The sequence below is a fragment of the Hippocampus comes genome, unplaced genomic scaffold, assembly GCF_001891065.2.
Source record: "Hippocampus comes isolate QL1 unplaced genomic scaffold, H_comes_QL1_v1.1 scaffold53, whole genome shotgun sequence".
NCBI lineage: Eukaryota > Metazoa > Chordata > Actinopteri > Syngnathiformes > Syngnathidae > Hippocampus > Hippocampus comes.
In genome coordinates this window covers 389,934-413,326 of record NW_017805707.1, presented here as the reverse complement: position 1 = coordinate 413,326, position 23,393 = coordinate 389,934, and the positions used below count along the sequence as shown (strand labels likewise).

Genomic DNA, 23,393 nt, shown 5'->3' with positions numbered 1-23,393 from the left:
AGGCGAAGTTTGACAAACGAGTTCTAGCCCAACTTGTCAGACTTATCTCCTCGAAGCAGGACATAAGTGGGGGATCAAATCCTGACAGGTGTTGCATTATCCCTCTGCTAATCTCCCGTTGGGTGGGGGGTAAACGAGAGGGTTTTTTTTTTTTTTTCTGGGAACGTTGCCTAAGTGGGTGCTGTCACAACACGGCTTGACTTGACGGGCCGTCGGTCAAGGATTACCGTTCGCTCGGCTTTACTTCCAACGACACCGCCGGATGGATTGCGCGGACTCTGCTGGCCACTCTTGATTGACGGCGTCACGTCGCACTCGCGTCTTGACACTTTGTCACAGTCTGCTGCCTGTTATGCGCCGAAGAAGGTGCGGTGCGCTTTGCCTCTGCCAACTGTCCAAGGGCAACGTTTGCTTTGCTTCTTTATCGCTTTGCTGTGAATCACAGGAGGATGTGTGCGGGTGGGGTGGGGGGAAGGCCGGCCAAACGCAGAAACAATGAAGTAGAACAAATCCAACAGGCGCCCATTTTATCTCGTTCCCCCGCCACCGCCACCGCCATGCCTGCCTTTTCTCTGTCATCGCTATCGGCCGCTATCTTAATGAGCGCCGGCTTTCCATCGAGGATGAGTGCAAGCCAGCCAGCCGGAGCGATGCGGAGAAGCCGGGCTGCGCCATTAGGGATATTTAGTTTGGCGCCAACCCGTTAAGAGCAGACACAACATTCCGTGGGTGACTTAAGAATGTTTCGGGCTACAGGGCTCGTTTTGTTCTTATTGGTATTAAAAAAAAAAAAATTCCTCTGTCGTTCATTTGGCGAAATGTAATTGTAAAATAGCGCTCTGATTGCTAATCGCTGGAGGCCGAGTTATGAGCTGCTGCAACAGGTTCGACCCCGCTTGGTTTTATTTGCTAATCGCGTCAAAGCCCCAAATCAGAATTAACGGGGTCTGATGATCATACCGCAGATGACGACCTTACTGTTTGTTTGCTGCAGAGCCAAAACAAAACAGCAGCGTAGCACGCAATCTTTAAAACGTCCACGCGGGACAGGCTTTAGCTGAAACCCCAGAAGCAACACAATCGCGCAAAGCCTCTTCGCGGCCGGCTCGCTCCGTAATAAGCCAGCTCATCGGAATGCACGCGAGCCGGAGAAACAGGTGCGTCCCAGAGGCGGCGTACAATCGAGCAAGGCAGCGCGCTAACAGCTTTCTTGGGAAATGATCGTAACGAGCGCCAACGATAGGGAGGCGCATTATGCGCACGCATGATGATGCCGTTCCCGGCCGAGCAGAAGATGCATTTCCTCAGAGTTCGCTAAAGCGGGAAAAAAAAAAAAAAAAAAGATCCGCGAGCCATGAGATGACGACGATCAACCGAGGCCTGTTGTTTAGGGTAAGCTAGTGAAAGTATACAAATTGTAGCACAGGTAGCGTTTGAGCCTTCTTTTGGCCATGATGTCTGTGTCTGATAATAGGACCGCATGCTGAACGATTAAAAAAATATATTTGCGCGCTAATTTTAAACACAAGGCTTCGTCAATTGATTGACTATTTAGCGTCATCAAGCGCTCTCATTTGGATTTTTTCCATTTGGGAGAACTCTGGGACAGTGAGTGACAGCTAGTCTTTCAGCACTGTGTATCCCCCCCACCCCATCACAAAGACAACTGCAGGTTCAGTCCCGTTTGCGTACGCTTGGGCCAAATTTACACAACCAAAAGACGAGAGACGTCTCTCAAGCCGCGCCGATCCACTTGGAAAAAGTTTGTGTTCTTGTAGCCCGAGGGTGGCGATGAACAGCTGCCGTGTCTCGCTGATATCTGATCAACTTTACGAAGACACTAAAGCTCCCCGTCGAGGCGGAGTGGAAGCGAATTGCTGCAGGTGAGGCTGCATAAAGCCATCCCAGCCGCCTTCATGCCTCTTCTCCAGCGAAGCTATTATCTTTCGATGTATGGAAATGTGCTAATTAAAGGCAAATCAGAGGAGGATTCTCGACTAAGTTATTAACGCATTTTTGAAATTACACATGCAAGATGGTCCGTCTTCATCATCCCTCTTCTTTTTGTCCTTTTGTTTTCAGACGATGACACGTTTTCCTGGGGATGGGGGTGGTGCGGTGGTGTGTGTGTGTGTGGGGGGGGGTTGGACAGAAGCGCGTGTGTCTTTGGCGTTGACGGAGGTCGCAAGTGACACTGCCATTTTTCACAAATGGTGCAATGTGGTTGCAATATCAAAAGTGTTGATGGGAGGGCACCTTTTTGATGATTCTTGGAACACTGTTAATTCCACAGCCAGTTTGAGCTGTGCGCTCCTTTGACGGATCCCGTCGGGAACGTCTGAGTCATTAACTTTGATCACATGCTCACAGCTTGTTTCTCCAATGTGTTAATTGCCATCCACATCCGACATTTCAGTTCCGATTGAGAAGCTCATTTTTTTTTTTCTACCTTGGACATAAAGTGACCAAGTAAGTAACTTTGCTTTGGTCATGGGAACTTTTTGGCCGAAAATGTTCCATTTAGACTGAGCCCAGGAGTCAACCACGAAAGGAAAAAGCTTCTCCTTGTTCGGTCTTATTTCCTCTGACATAAAACCCAGGAAGTAGATGTCCAGACTGAACAAATATGGAGAGTTCAATTCTTCCTGGGCACATTTTGGGAGCAATTTTTAGATTTAGAGCCCACCTGTCAGCTTGGAATGAGCTCCTCTCGTTAGGTTTTATTTCCTCGGACGGACTCTCCACTGAAGCACCACTCAAGACGGAATTGTCCGTCCTTGGTGTTGTCTTTTGGCTCAGTGCGCACTCAGTGAGACGTTGCCCAGACTCTACCTTTGAGTGGAGGCAAGCCAAAAAAAATAAAAAAGAAATAGCATTGCTCCTGGGGGGTGGCCGCCTCCCTGGAAAATATACAACCGAACATTCTGAAGGGAATACAAAGCCCTTGGGCACAGACAACAACACACTGGAGGTTGTTGATGGGAAGGAGGGAGTATTCGTAGAGCTCTGTCTAAATATTTATGTTGTATCTCGGCAGGCATCTGTTAAGACCCCCCAGCCCCCCAACCCCGGTGGCCAGGTACCCTTGAGAAGAGGGTGGAGGGAGCGGGGTGGTAGGGTGGTGGAACAAGGCTCGGAAATGAATGCAAATCTGTAATTATAGATCAGCCGCTGAAGATCGCCATCGCTTTCATTTCCTGCCTCTCGCTCGTCTCGTCTCGGTGTGACATCGCGAGCTTGTCTGGCGACCGGTCCTTGCCGCCTCGCACAACAAGGGGCGCTTTCACACGAGCAGACTTAAGCGCGCTTCAACCAAACCGCTTGGATGCAAAGCGTTGTGCAAGATGACAACAAAGACCGAACGACGTCATGTCAGTGTGACCGTGCTGCACCAACCACGGTCGTCCCGATGTGAAAGCAAAATTTTACCCTCGGTAACAAAGCTTCAGGCAGCATGCCGATAGATTACGTCTTAATGGACGTGTCTTTTGGTTTAGCATGTTGGCAGTTAGCATCCCCATCCTCGACTGGGTCAATACTGCCTCGTTTTGTTTTGATGCCTGAGAGGGAGCATTCCTTTTCAGTGAGAGAAGAAAGCCAACTGACTTGGTGTCATTTAAGATACATTCTTTATAGTCAATGAATTTGGATCATATTCTGCCATATAGATGATTGATCTCTCAAGGCAAACTCGTAAGGCGCCTTTTGCATTCTGACTGTCAAAATCTGGGGGCGGGGTGGAAATTACGACATATTCATCCGTCCTCCGCATGGCTCTCCCTTGTGTTTTCCGCTTGACAGCTTTATTGTTCGAGGCTGGAATACTGCCGGACCGCTAAAACGCTTCCTCGTTAGCGTTCGCTCGAGCAACAACGGCGCGTCCGCCTTGACGGCAGTGTCAACAAATCGCCTGCGGCCAGTCGCGTCTTAGCCCGAGGGAGCTCGCTGTCGTTTTTGATTTGCCTAATTGGCAAATTTTGACATCATCCACCCTCAAGGCAAAATCCAGGGAAAAACGTTTGACCCAATTTTTAGGCAAGATCATATGCCTCATTAACTATAAATCTGATGTCCTTTACGGAAAACCCCCACGAGGGCTCGCTGGTATTTTTTCGCCGCCCACGTCGGAACCGGTTAGGAGAGCTTGACATGCCGTCATTAACCTCATACAGTAACTGATGCCATCGACAACTAACTATTGTCCATTTCACGGTTGGAATACGTTTCCACAAATGATTTGGTGCGTAACAAAGACGGCTGGCTCGTATCTGGAAAAACTCAGGCCCCTCCGTGTTGTCATCGATTCTTCGCAAAGATTTGCTATTCATCCCAGGTCTTGTTCCCTAAACCCTTATGAATAGAGAGTGTTCACTGTAATCTATTTTTGAAACATTTATTGATTATTTTCCTGTTGCTTAATCCCGAAGTGGATATGCAATCACAAGCGGGCCCCGTTCAAGTGGCAGCGAACACACCGCCAGCCGGCGGCGTCTTTTTTCCTGCTTGCCACAGGTCAAGTTGTAGCAAAGTCAAGCGTCAAGCTAAGCTGCACTCTGATCGCACGCTAATCTGCCCGCCGCCCGGCCTTGACGTCACGCGCCACAGGCGGCCGCGGCAACAGATTCACAGTTGCCTCGACGGTTCGTCGGCAGACGGAAGGACAGAAAAGCACCTTGCCTTTTTTTTTTTTTTTTAATAAAAGTGCACGGTTGTAATTTGACCGAGAGTGTGATTGAAGTGATGTCAAGCGACGCGGCGGAGGTGCCGAGCGACAGCGACTGTTTGCTGGGTTCTTATCTTGATTGCAAGTGGGCTCAGTAAACAAGGAAAAGGGGGTTAGGGTTCGGGTTATTTGACGCCAAGTAGAGGCACGAAACATCAAGTTATACGGCGGCAAAGCAAATAGCGTGCGCGCGCGCACACACGGTATGTGGTCCATGTGCTGCTAATGGAAGAAAGCGTTCATTTTCTGCAGGAATATACTCCCTCTCATGGCTCATTTAAAAAGGGGGCTGCAGCAGCCGATGATTCTTTATTCTCGCAAAACCGCCTGGGCTTCTAAAAGCGGTAAAAGCTTCTATTATTATTTTATTAATTTCTGGGGGGGTGCGTGAATCGGCACTGTAATTTTTAGATGGCAACTTCTTGCACTGTCTGATGTAAAAATGACACATATCACAATGCGAGTCTTTTAGTAAGAATGGCGTGACAATTTAAAAAAAAAACGCATCCAACTGAACTTTCTGCTTGAAATGCATCCTTTTTTTCTAAAGGTTTCTTTTGGTAGGTTCCACGCTCATATAACTAGACAACTCAATTTTCTGTTGGCCTTCAAAAATAGCTGACACCGGCTCTCCCAGAGTTGAGAAAAACGGCTGGCATCGAATGAGTTGTGAAGTGGCGTCATTCGCTGTGGTAATACACTTTCAGCCCACCAGGGGCACCCTGGCTCGCTCACATGTGCTAGGTGCATAGAAAAAAAAAAAATCGGTGAGGGTTTTTTTTTTTTTTTCGTCCAGGTTTCATGATTTTGATTTATTTGTTTAGTCTCCTCTCTCAAGCTCCCTCTGTTGAATTTACTTTCCCCCAGTGGAGTGCAGCTAAATGAGGTGTAGCGCGCGCACGCACACACACGCACACCCAAAGGGTTGCAGCCCAGAGGATAGGATGGAAATGATGCCACAATTGATTTTAAAGCGACAACAAACAAGGCTCCATCTTTTGTGGGTCAGTCAGCGTGTTGCCATGGAAACCCAAATGCCAAACACATTTGTTTCTGTTGGCGGAGCAAAGCCTTAACGAGAACACAGTCACGTGACCAAAAAAAAAAAGGTTCTTGCTTTGACCTGTAACCAGTAAAATATTGTTTTTTAAAAAAATATATTTATGTTGTGTGTTTGAGTAGTCTATTTTGTATCGTGTCTTGTATTCATTTATGTAATATATATGAATTTATAGAATGTATTGTATCATACAGTTGTAGTCAATTGAATATTATGTTCAAATACAAATTCTTATTTTCGAATACGATTTGCTAACTTTTTCATCGTACACGGTCTCCTGAAAAAATTGCCATTACTGTGCAGGCCAATCATTTTGGCAAATCTTGTTGAAACAACCCCAAATTTAGTCGCGCCTTTGTGTACCTGTTTTGATGTTGAAACCAACTGAATGTGACAAAAAGTCATCTTTATATAAAACGTGCCACGGCAACGCTGGCAACTTAATGTCCCGCCATCGCCGCACAGGGGCACCGACCGACACTTCTGCTATCAGCCGCATGCAGCGCTCGCTCCCTCGGTCGCAGCCGTGCTCTTTTTGAAAGGGTTTAAGAAGATCATAAACCTCTTATGAACGGCTGACATTTGAGCAGCGACATGGCCGCATGCGCCCAATGCGGCCTTTCAGATTAGGACGTTACATATGAGGTCGGCGCCCTTATCGACACTAAAAATGATCCCTGAGAGCATTAGCATCATTAGTGAGGGGGTGGAGTGAGGGGGGCTTTGTTGTGCGAGGTGGGTTTCTTTCAGGTGAGTCTATTGATCCGCTTTCAGGCTGCACACGTAGGAGTTTGCATTCTTCGCACCTCTTGCGTAACCACCACTGCCACCTTTTTATTTAAAATATTTTTTTTTAGCAACGTCAGCCTGCGCGGGCGTGAAAAAGGGCTGCTAACGTTTAGCGCTAGCATGCCAAAACCACCACATACTGTACAAGCGCCAGCACCTTCAACAAATTTATAGATTTTTAAAATTATATTAAGCAACATTTTACCTTGCTAATTGTCATAAGAGCTAACCAGGCTAATGTGAAGAACAATTAGACCAATGAAATCATCACGGATTAATACCATTACCAACAGATAAATCTACAATTTGATAACACGTGGCAAGGTAGTGAACCTGTTGGGGGCTCGCTTGTGAAGCGAGCATGTCAGGAAATCTATGTGTTTTGGTTTTTTTCCCCCCTAAAATGTTGCTCGGGAGGGAAAAAAGCCACAGGAAGAGTTAATCTTTTAATGCTGGCTGAAATGGGCTGAAATGGGTTCGAAATTTCACAGGAGATTTGATTGACGGAATTGGATAAACAGCGGGAGTTTGTCGCAAGAAAAAAATCTGCTGCTACGAATTGAATCCCAGCCCCGCGTGAATGCAAATAACCTTGATCTCATTCTAAAACTACGAGGGGAAGCCAGACAAGAGCAATCACTCATCCAAAAATCAACGTCGCCCACGCCGCTGTCAACTTTCCAACGCCATTGATTTTTGTCAATGAAATTATTGGACTTGCAATTTTTGGTTGATGAATGCGTGTCTGAAAAATAGATTTGATCAAAGCGTTCGGACTCCCTGGAGCTCGTGCCGTCATTCCTTTTGCTTGCCACATATTGCACTGTTTAATTCCGCATAGACAGATTAGATAACAGGCATTCCCTTCCTGCTTATGAACGCGTTTGATTCCTTGCGGCTCAGTTTCTCACAGATACCACCGATTCAAAACAAAACCAAAAAAAAAAAAGGACACATAGTATTTGACATCCCATAATATCCTTCATGGGATCATTGATCGATTGGAAGGATTTTCCTGGTCGGAATGAACGGCCTTAGGGTTAGGGTTAGAGTCACACGATCAACACTTGATCAGTAGATTGCAGTGGTCTTAATTCAGATTTTTTTTTGGGGGGCGGGGGCGCACAGGGGCTTTTCTGAGACAACTGAGCAGGATTTCATTTTCTTAATGGCGTTTCCCCACCAAGGGCTGCTTGAATCAAGGCCATCCGCCTGCCATTGATCGGACCTCGCTTGCATCTCGGCGACCCAGATCCATCACGCCGCGTGGCCTCGCATGTAATGACGAGGCGGCGGCGGCCGACAACCGCTCGCTATCGACGTGTGACAAGTGCCACGCGCCTCTGTGATGCATCTCGTCATATTCCTTTGCTTCGAAAGCCCACTGAAACTAATTTGCTGCAATGCGGGTGACACTCGGAGCGTCGTTTGAGGGAGTTATCCTCCCAAAACTGGCCAGATATTCCCCACTGATCAACACTAATTGTACAAATAATAACGCGGTACTTTAAAACACATGAGGACTAGTTACACTGCGAGATCACTTGGGCGGTACAATGTCAAACGCAATTGCTGTTTGGTCAACCACCAACAAAAGCATCTCATCGTTTGACATCAGCGAATGATTCTGTCGTTACTTTGTTTTAACAAAACGAGTGTGGACATCGGTTCATGAACGCTAGACGAGTGATTGCCACGGTTCGGGCTTTCTTCGTGAACATGTCGGCGATAGACGATGAACGCGCGAGTGCAAATTAAATTTGCCCGATTTGTCGGATGAGAGTTTTCCGAGTGACTTCGCGATGTCATGTAATACGCCGACTGTCCCGAGCGTGTGCCATTATCTGCGGCTTTCACTCTCGCTCTCATTTCATCTCCGCCAAAGTCGCGGGCTCATGCCATTAATTTTCATCACACGTCACAGATGTTGACATTTCATTTACTCCGCTCCGCTGGGAATCACCTCAAATCGATTGTAGGCAGATGGCAGAGATGCTAAATCTTTCTAACAGGCATGCCCGTGGGGTAAAAGGAACGTGAGCGATATGTGTCCACTTGAGATAAATTCCGAGCGAATAGGGTTGGTGAGGAAGGAAACGGTTCAGGAAGTAAGCGCGCAATTCCCTCAATGAAAATGTGTCAAAAAAACAAAACAAAATCCGTACAGTTGCAGAGCCAGGGAATTCACAAATTACCACGAAAGTCTTTCTCGAGTCTCAAAACTCTTCTTTTAACAAATGTCGGCATTCAATCACCGGCACTTGCTGTTCCCAACCGTTCACCTTTGGTTACGATGTCAGACAAAAGGAAAACATCGTAATCCCTCAAAGATTCCTTCGATCGGGGCACATAGGTTTAACCTGACAAATGCCTCATCGTTTACAAACAAAAACTATTAAACTGACACCAACGGCGTTTATCACCGGGGCCGCGCAATCTCGAGGCGGATCCTCGACCGTTCTTGCGGCAGGCCAGGAGCTAGCTGAATAAGATCCCGCGCTGTGATACGAACAAGGTCTTTAAAGTCAAAATAGAAATCTCCCGCTTCCATATGGCCAAAATGAGCCTTATCTCCCCAGAAGGTGGCCCATCCATCAGCGATTTCCTCGTGGCTTATCACCCTGCCCGAGTCCAATCGTGCACTGATGATGTCAGGCATTCATCAAATGCTGACACCTCACATTCAAGACCAAGGCGCTTGCCCTTTCCTGCCGCCGCCAATAATGGCCGCCATCGCCAAGAAGCTAGTAAGTGTCTTCGCTCATTCACATCATAGCAGTAGCGGCGACGTTCCGCGCTCCCCGCTGACTGCTTCTCTGTCCGAGTTAGAATTTACAGAGTGATATTGATGCGCGGAATCGAAAGCCGCGCCGGAGAGCGCCGTTCGAAATTGAACATCCCGGACACTCGCTGTGTCGCCGCTTGAATGTCCCGGCGCAGTCGCGACATTGATCGAACGCGAGGGCCGCCGAAGCTTTGCAGAAGGAAGACGGGAGCGTGTGAGTCTCTCAATTCTGTCTATCTATTTATTTATTTGGGTGGGGCTCCTGCGGCGCCTGCATCATAAAATACTTTCGGAGGACTTTGCCTTTTCCAGATGGATGAGCATGTGGATACCAACGTGCGGGAAGCCAGCTGTGACGCTGGAAAGCAACCCATCATTCCCTCTTGAATTGTCAGACCGTTTTTTTTTTTTTTTCGTTGAACTCAATTTACCCGAATGGAGCAAAAACACAATCGCAGTGCACATGCTTCATGAAAACTTCCAAACTCGAATTGGATTTAAAGTCCAAACGAGAATGAGATCTCAGCAAGACAGAAACACGGCAGTAATAAAATAAAAATATGCAAGAACAATATTTCAATTCAAGCAAAAGACGTATACGGTCGTAGCGTCTTCCTCGTTCCCGCATCAGTCAAAAAAACCCAAGAAACATTCACGGATGCAAAATATTGTTGGTCCCTGCCTCAAGTCTTGGCAAGAGAAATGAGATGCGTTGTTTTTGCAAAATGCCAGTCGCCTTTCACTTCACGATGTTCGGCTCTCCCTGTGCTGCATAGCTGCCATCTTGAGTTGCCGGCAAGTCACCCATAAAATTGCATTTTTCATGTTGCCCACATAGCAAGCGGCTCCAACGCGTATGTAAATGACAAGTGTCCGTCAGCAAAGGCAAAAAAAGGCTTCGCCGAGGATTACAGCGAGCGCGGCAGCGGCTTTTACGGCTCTAATGATGATAGCGTTGATGAATGGTAATGATGCGAGAGAGCGGCCTCATCACGCACGTTCGCCAGGCCTTCTCCCACAGCCTTTATTCCGCCGCGGACCATCACAGCGCACCCGTAATTCACTCTGCGGCACGGCTAATGTTCTTTATTGTAACCCCGCGTTGCAATTACGTTAGTGATCCAAGCTATGCTCTTTGTTGGCATTCAGGAAGTTTCAGGCTCCTTTTCACCGGAAAGATAATTGCTGTTTTTGTACCAATCGATAATTACAAATGAAATGGCTCAACAGCGACAGCGTCGGTCAGTCAAACATTGCTGGGGGATTTTGTACAAATAAATTGAAATGTGGTGCACTCCGCAGGAATGACATGCCGTGCTCGAAAAGTTCAAAACTTTTGCTCGGAAAAAAACTACTACTCGTTAAAAAAATAAAAAAATTAAAAAATCAGTCATCAAATACAAAGGGTAAATCAAAATGGACCTTTTAAACAACACCTAGGAATTTAGTGTGTTTATTTTTTGTTTGTTTTTGTTTGGTTATGGTTTGCTAACACATAAAAATCCAAACATCCTATTTTGTTAAACAGGCAAACGGCCAGACAGTTGGCAGGCAGACCTGACTTCCGTTCAAGCCTAACATCGTTCAGAGGTAAAAGTGACGCGTGTTTTATGGTTGTTTTGCAGCACGGGCATTCCAAATATCAATCTCGTCAAGCAGGAACAATCCGAACTTTTACACGGCTAAATTGCATTAATCAGCAAGTCGTAGAAACGCGCCGCGGGGCTCCCGCGTCTTTCCCCGTATCTTCATACGCCGGCCCAATCTATACGACATGCATAATTCATGTCCGCGATACCGCCGCCATAAATAGATTTATCATCACGCAATAAATGAACGGCGGAGTGTGAATAAATGTTGAAGGGACGCCATCCATCTCCTGACCCGACACACAAGTGGATTTAGCCGCCGAACATGAATAATGCAGAGTGAGTGTGAGTGAGTGAGACAAAGGCCTGGGGCGTCACATGTTGCTATCAAAGAGATATTTGGAGCTGCGGACGCTCCCGACGGGGCCACTCGGAACCCACACACCTAATCAATAGCCCGCTTCCAATAATTAGTGTTTACTTGAGCTCGTTGTGCCGCCCGTGGCCGTAACTGGCGCTCGCCTCCACTGTTGTGATGCCGGGAGCGAAGGTCAAGAGTGTCGCTCTCTAATTGTCTGGCGCGTGAACCGGGGATGAACACCCGATTGGGTGTGCGTCACTGCACTCGGTCTGTTGACATTTAGCGGCTAATGAACAGCGCAACCGGTCGCAGGTGCTGCTGCGATGCGGAAATGCTAATCCGCTCGAGTGAATCCCAGCGATACGCCGATGATTACAATATATTAGTCTGTTGGAGAATTTCAGAGGCGCCGTGTTCAACATGCACGAGTTCACATCAAGCTGCCTCCCGAGTTGCCTGCCTTCAGATTCTGAGACAAATGAATGCTACAAATAGAATTGTACAGCCATCTTGTTTCCGTGAGAATTTTGGTGGAATTTGAACAAAAATTGACTACTTGGTAGAAAATGTCCACATTTTTATGCACAGGTGTATTTGGACATAGGGTCATAAATAAATATGAGAACCTTGCCGCATTGTTCCGCATTGTTCAGGCCGTCGATTTATAACGATACAATTACTGTATCTTGTTGCCCGCTTCTTCGAGTCGTCCGTGTCAAACACACCAAAACACACACTTTCCATTTTCTCTTTATCTTTACATTTGCCATCTCAAGGGGCGCGGGACTCCTACACTCTCAGTGAGTGTGTCTTGATTAGTATCCGCCTGTGCAATTTCCTGCCAGATTACAGTGATGGATTCGCAAAAAAAATATCAATCAGCGCGAGTCGGCCACTTGAAAGTGGCTTTCATTAGCTTTCTAACACTTTTGTTCTCGTCGCGCGCTCAAGGGCAATGTCACCGACAGCTACCAACGTGTGCGTTAGCTTCCTATCGATAGGACAGAGTCCTTTTCACGCGACAAGTCAAAATGGAAAAGTTGGTTTCAAAGCGAAATCGGTTCACCAGCGTAAGCAAACAGCTCAAAGGGCATTGCTTCAATGCGCTAACTCGGTATCAAATGGAGAAAATGACATAGTCTCATCTAAACAAGTGACATTACAGATAGCCGTGACGACATCCGATCAAAAACATGATCCCATGAGCAATGATCGGCTCGAGATGCTGCGGTGTGAATGAACAACATTCTGACCTGTCACATAAACCAGCTCCAGATTGAAGTGCTGTCATGTAAACAAATAACACGGGATCAAAATGCTGTCATGTAAACAGCTCAAATGCTGCAACGTAGACATCAGAATAAAATGCTTTCACGGGAACGTCGGATGAGAAAGATGTCAAAACATCAGGTCGAAATGTCAACAAAAGCCGAGATAAAAAAAAAAATTGCGTAAGCTAACGTTGGATCAAAAGACTGTCAGGTAATCGTCGGTTGGAAAGGCTGTCACGCCAACAAACAACATTGTTTCAAAACGCTGTCATGTAAATAATCATGGATCAAAGTGCTGTCGTGTAAACAAACGGCATCAGTTGGAAACCCTGTCGCGGGGGTGGGGGGGGGGGCGCATTAGCATGCTGTGATTTGTTTCGACCTCGTGAGAGCCCGATGACGTTGGCAGCCCGATGTATGATCATGTGAGCCGGCTGCAGGTGGCCACGGACGGCGTGGGCGCCGCCCTGTTAACATGTGTGCCGACTTCGAGGACAAGCGCGCTTCAGACGGCCGCGGTCGTCGTTCTCGCGCGTAGCGCTGGAAGATTGCCGACTTATTTCGGCTCGCAGTGACTGATGGCCGCGGGCGCAAATCAATCGGGTGCACTCCGCTGGCGCGCACTCTGTCTGTTGGTGGCGATAGGGATAACATGTCACAGAGGACCTTCTCCATCTTGTCACTTTAAACGCAATCAATAGTGCTTCCCCCACTGAGCGTTCCTCTTCTTCTCGGCATGCCGCGATCGATAACCCGGTGACCGGCGGGGCTCCGCAACACAAAGCCAGGCGCCATCAAACACTCCGAGTGAACACAGGTAGATGGTTTTTCTTCCCCCCGCTCACCGATCTTTAAACGCAAGAGCAACAGGTGGCACGCTACAGCCGACTGCATGTCACCAAAAGATCATCTTAGCCAATCAGAAAGTTTTCATGTCTTCACCAAAGGTCCACATGCTGATGTATCGAGTCTCAATCCGGTCACCGAATATCTGAGATGCTGGCTAAGAAACATACCATTGTTCACTCCGAACGAGGCATGCAAAAATAACTTTGGGAAAAGAGTCATCGTTTTTTTCGAGACAAATTCATGATTATCGGACATACTATCTAATGTTGTGCCTTTTTGCGATGGCAAACACAATTGTTCAATTATACAAGCAAGCCTGTGGCCAGTGTCTTTTTAAACGAGCGCGCTCTAAAAAATTCAACAAGCACATATCTGCATGCCTGCCGGGAGGAGGTGCGCTTCTTAACGATTGCATTAATTGCCTGGAGGATGTCGCTCGCTCATGCATATTTGACACTTTTAGCCGCGTGCTCGCGCCGCGTCTCGCCGTTAATGGATGCCGTGTGGCTCTGTGCTGCATACGGATCATCCGCTCCCATCCATAGCCCAACCGCCGCCGCCGCTGCTTCGCCTCGCCCTAATGGCAACCGAGAGCCCTCGACGCCATTCTCTGGCCGTCAAACAAGTGTGTGCGATGGTGGCTGACAACCAGGTGACAAGTGCCCCCCCGAGTGCGAGCAGATTGGACGCCACGTCCTCTCGCAGACACCCTGACGCCGCCGGTTCACGCGTGGTGTCAAATGCGATGCATTCAATGACTTTTTCAATACTTTTCAAGCCAATCGATCACGCGGTTTTTGCATCCGATTGTGCCGTCCCAATTTTGGGCTTTCTTTCCCCGATTTCACTTCACCTCCCGAATGCGTTTTAGTGTGAGACAGGCTGGGAGATGCATCCTTTACCTGAGACGATCTCTTCCCGCTCTGCGATTAACCTCTGGCTCCTGCGGCTCTATAAAAAGAAAGAAAAGAAAAATGTTTAACTCTCATCCAGAGGCTCAAGGTCTTTACCAGCCAGACGTTTGCGCAGTAATAATAAAACAGTGAGAATGAGAGAACTGACGCCATAAAGAAAGACGAACTAATGTCCTTGGAATTCTGCATAATGAGAAAGTTTTGTATAGTGAATGGATTTGTGCCAATGGATGCGACCCGCTAGGCTGAGTGAAGCGCCGCGTTATATAAATGTAGCGTGTCTCTACATTAAAGTAGATTCAATAAGGCCTGAAAAACTTCAGGTTTCGATCCTGTTGCGATGCATTTTCTTGTGCTGTTACTTACAGGTCCAGCAGGGCTGCCTCTGCATCTCAAAGGGCGTGTTCAAGCGCGACTTGACGCCAAGCGGGCCGATAGGGAAGCAGGGGGTGTGTCTTCCTCCAGCTTCGGGGTGATTCGCCATGGCTGCTGTGCAGGCAAAGCCGTAACGTTAGCATTCGCTTTTTTTGTTTGTTTTTTTTTAACCATTAAAGTAGTATGAATGCTTCAAAAGAATTTTGCCAATTTTTTATGCAAAGTGATGTTTGAAGCAAAAACTCCATATTTTCATTATTTTAGGGATTTACAGGCTGAAGTAGAAGGGTGTAATAATAACAAAGTCGGGAAGATAAGGGAATATTGTGTGTTGATGGACCTTTGCCATTGTTTTGACTCATCACAAAGCCAAAATGCTGTTGCCTTGAAACAAAACAGCTGCTGCGGAAGAAAAAAAAAAAACCGAATGACTGTCATTCCGGGAGACTTATGGTGAAAATGTGCCTAATGATCATTGCCTCTGCATCTCTAATTCATTTATGACGTTCACTAATCGGCGCCACTTATTCTTAAGACGACGGAGACCGTCAGCTCGAGGATGCGAGCTTTGAGGAGCTCATCACAAGGCGGCAGAGACGGCGAGATGAAGTGCGCGAGGCCCGGTAATAACGTCCGTCAGGGTTGCGCGCACGCTGACCCGTGCCACCGTGGTTGTCTGCACTCCCATCACCTCCATCTCTCAGGATTACCTCTCACCCCTCGAGCGAGGGAGGGTGGGGTTGGTCAAGGGGGAGAAGCGGGAGCCTTGTCTTCCAGTAAATCTGCCAGCCTCATCAGTGTGAGCTGAGATCACATCTGCTGCTGGAAGAGCGGAACGCTGCCAGCTCACACTCGGCAGTCCAAAAATTCTTGTCAGAAGGAGGCTTCTTGGGAATTGGGTAGAAAGAGCCGCACGACAGTGGAGTGCGAAATTGTCATCTGAAGGTTCCATGGAATCATGCTGTTGTGATGAATGGATTTGCAGAAGTATTGTTTGGTGCTGGTTTCATTCGCTGCTTGGTTGTTGACTCTCTTGACGGTTGATTGTTTAGTTGATGGCGGTTGGTTGTTTTATTGGTTGCCTGCTTGTTGAGTTGACTAAAATAGTTTACCAAAATCTTTTAAAGGAATTGTGTGTTTGTCTACTGCAATTGTGACGGCAATTTTGTAAATTTGGTCCGAACAATCCCTGCAAAATAGTGTAACTCAACTTTTGAGTCAAATTTGCCGTCTTTTACTCGAGGTGCCCACGCCAGCGGCGGGCCGGGCACTTCTTTTTCGCGGATGGTTGAGTTTTGCGGAGGAACAGCTGCGATCAGGAACATTGGAGGTACACGCATACATAATGAGACTCCGCAGAGCTGCCAACACAGTCACCGCTGATTGCGTGATGAGGAACACGTCTTGTCCAGCGTGTTTTTATTTTATAGATATATTTATGTATAAAAGTGACCTTGGGAAGGTTTGTCACTCGAGGGCCGATTAGACGACGTCACCGTGATTTTTATGGCATGACGGATGAGAAAGCGAAGCGCGTCACGTGACGTCGGCTAGTTATTTTAAAAACGAGCCGAGTGCTGTTGTTCTCATTAAGCGAGCAACGTGTGAAAGCGAGTGATCATAAATATGACTGAGAGGTGATTAAAAATGAAAAACGACTGCAAAAATGTGAGGAAATTAACACCCACGTTCGAAAGATGTGCTGCACATCCTGCATTTTTATTGATTTCCATTTGGTTCAATGTCATGTAGTGCCATTGAATGATATTAAGCTTCACTGTCTTACTTAGCACTGCAGTTTTTGATCATTATTTTAATATTTCATGTAGCTGCCGGGTTTAATTTAATTTAATTACATTGGGTTGGACTTTTTTTAGAAAGACGTTTTTTGACAATTAATTCGATTTCATTCATTCCGATCACTTTCTTTTGTTACTAATACTAGGGACGCATTTTAAGTGCGGGAAGCGCGCTAACCCCCCTCAAGGTAATCCAGCGGCATAATCCAATCATATTTAAACCCTGTCGGAGTTGTATTAAAGCCTCACTCTCAGATTAGTGGAGTTCAGTCTTTAAGCCTTTTTAGAACGAACAAAAAAAAAGTGAATTTTCCGAACAGCTTGGTCGGGATTCTGCTAAAGCGCTTCCTCACTTCTTCAATTTGCTGAGTTTAATTGTCACGGACCTCCTGCAAAGTGTATGATTATTCTCCACGGTGAATAATTGTAATGAGTCTACTCCAGTGGCGGCCCGTGCGCTTGCGACGTGGGCCTTCAAATGTATTGCGAATCAGTTTTGCTTTGACCAGCCAATCTGAGGACGGAGAGACGCTGATGTCATTAAAGGGGGGCAGACAAACGCGAAATCCATTTGCTAATGCAATTGAAGTTACATTGGCCATCACGACTGATTCGGGGAAACCCTTGCAAAATTAGATTGATGTGGTAAAACATGCAGGGAAATCTGATTGCCCCCCCCCCAAAAAAAATCCACAAACTGGAAGTAGAGAAGCCAAGACAATCGTTATGAAAGGAACAGAATGCACTCTGTTGAGAATACCCACCGCTGATCTACTACCGTTAATAACTCAGCCATTAAACAGAGCGCTAGAAGAACCAAAGCATATTCTCCTGTCACATCGTGCTCACCGAGAAGTGCTCCATTTTTAAACGTTCCGGGGGGGAAGGTCTGCAAAGGCACTTTCTCGTTCCTTGCGTGTGAGGAAGCATTTGGTGGATGTTGGAAAAGAATCTTATGCGACATTGTGAGACGTTACCTTGGCCTTGGCGGAGGTATTAGCGTGGTTGTCCTACTATTAGGGAATATAGTCCAGTTGATTAAGTGATGCGCCTTTAATCCGGACAGGAAACGCACGCGTCGTTCCGTGCAGATGTTGACACTAACGTCTGATTATCCCGTCTTAATCCTGTGTCAGGATTACAGCGTTCCATCTTCTCGAGCTGCAGTAAAGCTTGCGAGGGGGGGGGGCGCCGGGGGGGAGAATGTCCTGCCAATTAGTGTTGGAGTGGGTGGGAAAGGAAGAAGATGAAGTAGTGACACATTTACAACCACCCAATACATTTTTTTGGAAGCACAGTGGAAATGTGCAAAACTAAGTTTTTATTAGCGCCTAACCTTTATCCCGATGGAAGTTTTTTTTTTTTTTTTTTTTTTTTTTTTTTTTTTGGGAGCCCAAATCCTGTTAATCCCACTTTAAGATATGCCCTCTTTGGGAAATGTGATGTAATAGCGCTTAGCGGATTTCTCCAGAAGAATGTAGCTCAGAATAAATTAGATAGATGGAATGGATTTATGTTGTGTCGCTCTAAAAAGTTGACGCACCCCTATTCAAATGACAGCTATTTGGAAACCTAAAAAAAAAAATGAGACCAACATAAATCATTTTGAAATTTTCCACCTGTAGAACTCAATATGTTAAATTAAACAAAAAAAAATCATGTGGGGAGATAAAATAAAATGAAACAATGCGTTTGCAGAAGTCAGCACACCCTCTTATACAATGTCTTCACAACGCCAACTATTACGTTTCCTCCGATTAACCCGAATTGACGCTGATTGCTGCCGTAGATGCATGCTGTCAATCAGACGGAGACAAGGTCGTCTCGCTTTCCTGCAATTTTACACACATTCCCTGCGCCATCGATCGGGGGGGGGACCGTCGCAGCTCAAGCAGATGGGGGTCTCATCCCCTCAGTCACATATAATTGGAAGGTGTTAGTGGGGCGGGATTACCGAGCGGCTCGGTGGAGGCGGCGACAGCGCCTTGTTGCCAAATGAGACTCAAACGAAAGCGATGATATCGACCGGCTCCCGGGGGTTAAGCAAGTTGTCTTAATTGCTTCACAGGACAGCAAAGTTCCCGTCAGACTTTGTCAATCAGAACCTTGACGTGAGAGGAATTTTAAGAGCTCCTTATATTGGCTCGGAATGAGACTCGGAATTTGCGCTTCATTAATGGTGCAAAGGTCAACCGGTTTCACTCCGACCCAGACTGTCGTGAATCTTGACATAAACCATCTTTGCAGGTAGTCTGCTGGAAGCGGGAATGCAAAATAGTGTCGCGCCTAACCTATGTCCCGTTGCCTTGATTGCACGGGGACGTCGCATACGCAAGCGAAGCGTCTCTCGCCGAGTTAAACAACCACCATAGCCGCCGCCGCTCTGCACTCTGTCATGTATTACATTCGTGCGATTTAACCAATGGAAACCGACTTCCCCCGCTCCGTCTTCTCCGGAGTTAATTGCAAATTAAGGTGTCACGTTTCACGCGCTCGCCACGATACTCCCCGAGAGAGCCACTCGTCCAATTATCTGCCGGCTGCTGATTTATTTGGTCACTTCTTTTCTCCTTCCTTGCAGCGGCCGCGCTGGCATTTTTCATCCGGCTCGCCTCCCACTTCATCATTCCGCTTATCCCACCTTACTCCCATCGCCGTAATGATCCGCCTGGCCACTTGTTTTTGTAACGAAGGCTCGGAAACAGTTCATGTCCACTTGAACGCTAAGATTTACTTCAAATTATGTCGCACCCTTGAAATTAATACTTTGCACAAGTCTCTTTTGCCTAAAAATGAAAAAAAAAACTGTTTTGGAGAAGCAGGAAGTTAGCAGTTATCAGTGGATGCATCCCTGAATATCATTTTAATGTAATTTCACTTCAACGTTATATGTGGGAGGGGAAAATACAAATAGCGGTTATCCAAGTGATGCAATGAACCGGCATTTTAATGAAGCACTTCTTCCTCCTTTTGCGTCTGCTTGTCACAGCAATGACGAGACATCTCGACCTCCCCTGACACGGTCACTCCCACCTGACAGGCCGGGATGGGCGGCATCCAACAGGAGGTGAACGCACTTCGACGCATTTTCATCCCAAGACTCCGCTGCGTTGCCTCCGTTTGACCCTCCCCCCCGTCACCTGTCAGTCACGGTCGGCCGCTTCACGCCAACTGAAAGACGCTCTCTGTCCGCCAAGATCACTCACTGGTCTCAGCGGCTGTCTGGCCTTATATGTGGTTTCCCATGAACACATTTAACAGTCCTGTCAGGCTGTTGGATTAAACTCCACGTACGTCAGTGGGATAGGATCAAGTGTTGAGCTACCCCCCCATCGTAGGCCGCACGTGAGTCAGTCTAATATGTTCCAGGACGATGCTCGTGTGGCAAAACCCTCTCAAATCATCTTTCACTGTTAAAATGAATGGAAATGCAATTAATCAGTTCTAGCAACCCGCACGGCAGGCCCAATGCTAAGCGAGGTAGGCAGGGCCGTCTTCACATCACTCAACATCAGGCAGATAAAACTCGACTTTGGTGCGACCGAGCATGTCCGATCGCCACCATAAATCCGCCCCGTCTGTCGGTGGCACACCCGTCGTCCCGCTTGGCCATTCCTGGGCGGGGGAGGCGCCCCCTCTCCAGCCCGTCAGCCGCTAAAGTTATGACATCATGAAGCCCCCTCATAAGCAGTCGCCGTTGTTTTGAGGTGAGGGCGCATCAATTTCATGGAGGGTGGGTGGCGGCTGCCCGCCGGATGATTTATGAGTGCTATGATGCCGTGAAATCGCACCAGAAAATGAAGACAGGAACGGTGAAGTGCGTTCCTGCTGAGAGCCATGCGGAATGGTCCAAATATTAGACATGGCCATCAGCGCAGAGGAGAAAACCAGCACAGAACTGTTGTTTGTCCTTATTTTGGCGCCCTTGACCATCGCCATAACGGGGGTTACGGGGTTTGAAATGTAAATCGGATTTGCCCTGACCTCTGCAAATTGGCAGTCGCGTGGTTTCCTCCTTTGCCCTTGTCATCAACGGCCGCGTCTTTGATGTCAATGCACGGGTGTGTTGTAGGTCACTTTGTTAATTCTCAAGCGATCAGCTTTCTCACTGAAAGTCAGCCCTTGATTGTATTATTATTACAAGCGCTTCCTTAACCTTGCTGGTGCAGGCAGGGAACCAAACGCCCTTTGGAGGTTTACACCCGCGCCGTGCTCCGCCCCCGTAATACGCCGTAGTGTGCGAGCGCCGCTTGAGTGTAATTGACACGAATGTGGCGAGACGCGGCGTTTAAAAGCAGCTGGAAACGTGGCTTCCCGTCGTCGCGCTACTCTCCGGGGTTTGCCGTCGCTCTCAAATTACACTTGGAAGGCGGATTTGAATTCACGGAGCATAAAACAGAGTCGGAATCTCTGCTTATCAGCGGGATATTATCGTGGCTATCTTCTGCTGTTGGCGTTAAAGAAGGTGTGATGGATGCGTTTCATCAGTCAGGCTTGTTTGTTTGCACGATGCGGAGGAGTGTAGTCGGCAATAAAAGGAGGTTTTCACATTGTTGTGAATCTATCCAACAGGTTGTTTGTGTTTCGCCGTCTCTGGACTGTGTCGAGAGTCCCGTTCCTGTCAAGTCGCAAATTCCACAGCGTCCAGGTTGACCCAGTTTTCGTCCACTTGCCTCGTTTATGCTGGCATGTCTTCAAAATGTCAAGTCGTTCACCTGGCCGGACATCCAAAGGTTGTCATCCAGTGGACAGTAACGCCCTAGGACAGGAAGTGAGAGACTTAGACCGCTGTTTATCTCATCCGGGAATCGGGTGAGTCTGCTTCCTGTGCCCCCGAAGGCACCTTCAAATCAGGACCGTACCGGGACGCCATCACGGCGGGACATCTCTTGTTTTACGGCCATCATCTGGACGACGTCCCGCCTTCGCGTAATAGATACAAAAGTAGACACCGTCGATAAATCCAAGGCGCCCGAGCACGTAAAAAGGAAAGTGCAAGTTTACAATGCTACAGAAAAAGGGCATAAACAGCTCGACTTGCCGTGCAGAAGCACCATAAAATTCCGATGACAGTCAACGGATGCACCTCGGTGCCAGTATACTAAATCATACATACAAACATGCAGCTGTATATTCCTGCCAATAGGGGGCGCTTTAGAATCTCATCGTCTGTTATTGGGGAATTTTCAAAACTTTTGAGTTTTTTGGTTTTACCTCTAGTCGTAGAACTTCGCTGCCAGGCTCTGCCTCCATGACAAAAACACCAAACCCTTGTGATTTTGTGTCACCCGTCTGTTTAATCTACAGTACGTGGTTCAAATTTGGTAGCAATCAAACATAATCTCGATGGATAAATCCGTCTTCGAAGGGCCACTGAAAAGGCCTAGTATGACTCGAAGATGGCCGCTTGGTAGTTTTCCTGTTTCTTTTCCAGCGTCGCTTCTTGAGGCGTTTTTGTCGGTCTACTCATGACAGACCCACTTTGAGATTTCATGCCGCGAAGTGAAACTTGGGGAATAATTAAGAGGCATGTTTTCTGGATGCATGGCAAGGCTCAGGCACACCTGAGGCTTTTTTTTTTTTTTTTTTTTGGCGCGGCTTCCACTTTCACGGAATTCCCCGTAGAGTTCCACACTGTTGGGCTGCACATGCCGCTGCTGCTGCTGCAGCTCCTTTTAATAACATTGCTACTTCCACCTTGGCTGTGGAAATGCTCTCATTTCAGAGAATGACACAATTCCAGATGCTCCTGCCTTCGTCTCAGGTTGTTTTTTTTGGGGGGGGGGGGTTTTGGGGGGGGGGGGGAGTTGGGAAAAATGCAGGATAAAAGACTTATTTCCTTACCTACTGTATGTGTGGATGTAAATCCAATTTTCAAACAAATCTTGCATTGACTGCATCGTATTCTTTTTTTTTTTCTGTGAATATGTTGACAAATGCTGTATCGAATCCTGGGTTTTGTGTGTGTGCGTTTTTGATCCAAACGCAATTACCAAATGCCATTTGTTTGCCTGAGATAATGGCCCCTCCTGCTTTCCATCCGTCCTTCCCGTCGCTATACCAATCAATGGCCGCTTTAGTGCTACTTCATATTGTGAAGCTGCGCAATCACTCGGCGTCTTGATAAGGAGCTAAAAGGGCCTCAGCGGCCATTTGTCGGCAGAAGAGAAGCTAACAACCTGGCCTTTTTTCGCATGAGTGCAAGCGCAAGCTTCAACACAGCGGAACAACAAGAATAACATGCCACTGAAATGTTTTACCTTCTTCCAAAGGATACGTCTATGAGAGCCCAAAAATTGCAAACATTTTCAATTTTTCTTTCTCTGATTACGGAATGAATATTCTCGCAAAAATTCCGAGCCACGCGTTTCATAAAATGGCGCCATTTCTTTTAGTCACCAACTAGTATCACGGTTACAGCCGGTCGCATTCCAGATGATTGCCTCTCACGCTTTTCTCAAGTCCTGCATTGTTTGCCAAGGAAACGCCAGTGAATGATCAGCATGAGCATAGATCCAAAAAAAAAAAAAAAAGAAAGATTAGGAACCCGAACGTGCCTTGTGGTGTGATTAAAGGCCCCGTCTGTAATAAAACACACACACCTGGCATATGACTGATTGCTAATGGCGTCTCCTTGTTGTTGTCGGAGCGGCTCGAGCGTGCCCCGACTCCCCGACACAGGACAGATGCACTTGATAGTCAATTGACGCCATTAATAATCACTCATACGCAATGTGTGCATGTTGCATTGAAGAGAAGGTGTTCAATCACAGCGGGACACACTGTCAAGCGCAGGATGTCGGGGTGTGCTCAAACAACAACAAGGAGACACCATTAGCAATCAGTCATACGCCGTGTGTGTGTGTGTGTGTGTGTGT

General features: G+C 47.2%; 1 protein-coding gene across 5 annotated transcripts in view; it reads right to left on the bottom strand.

Moving 5' to 3' along the window:
• The window catches only part of chrm2a (cholinergic receptor, muscarinic 2a), a 33,182-nt gene that overhangs the window by 7,599 nt on the left and 2,190 nt on the right, over positions 1-23,393 (bottom strand). For 2 of the 5 annotated variants that reach the window (XM_019883054.1, XM_019883055.1), the window contains exons 2-3: positions 14,708-14,827; positions 14,330-14,378 (exon numbers count right to left, since the gene is read on the bottom strand). The gene's annotated coding sequence lies outside the window, so the exon portion shown is untranslated. Of the gene's footprint in view, positions 1-14,329; positions 14,379-14,707; positions 14,831-15,056; positions 15,413-17,492; positions 18,156-23,393 lie in introns of those variants that run through there. The other 3 variants (XM_019883057.1, XM_019883056.1, XM_019883059.1) reach the window with 3 other exon arrangements.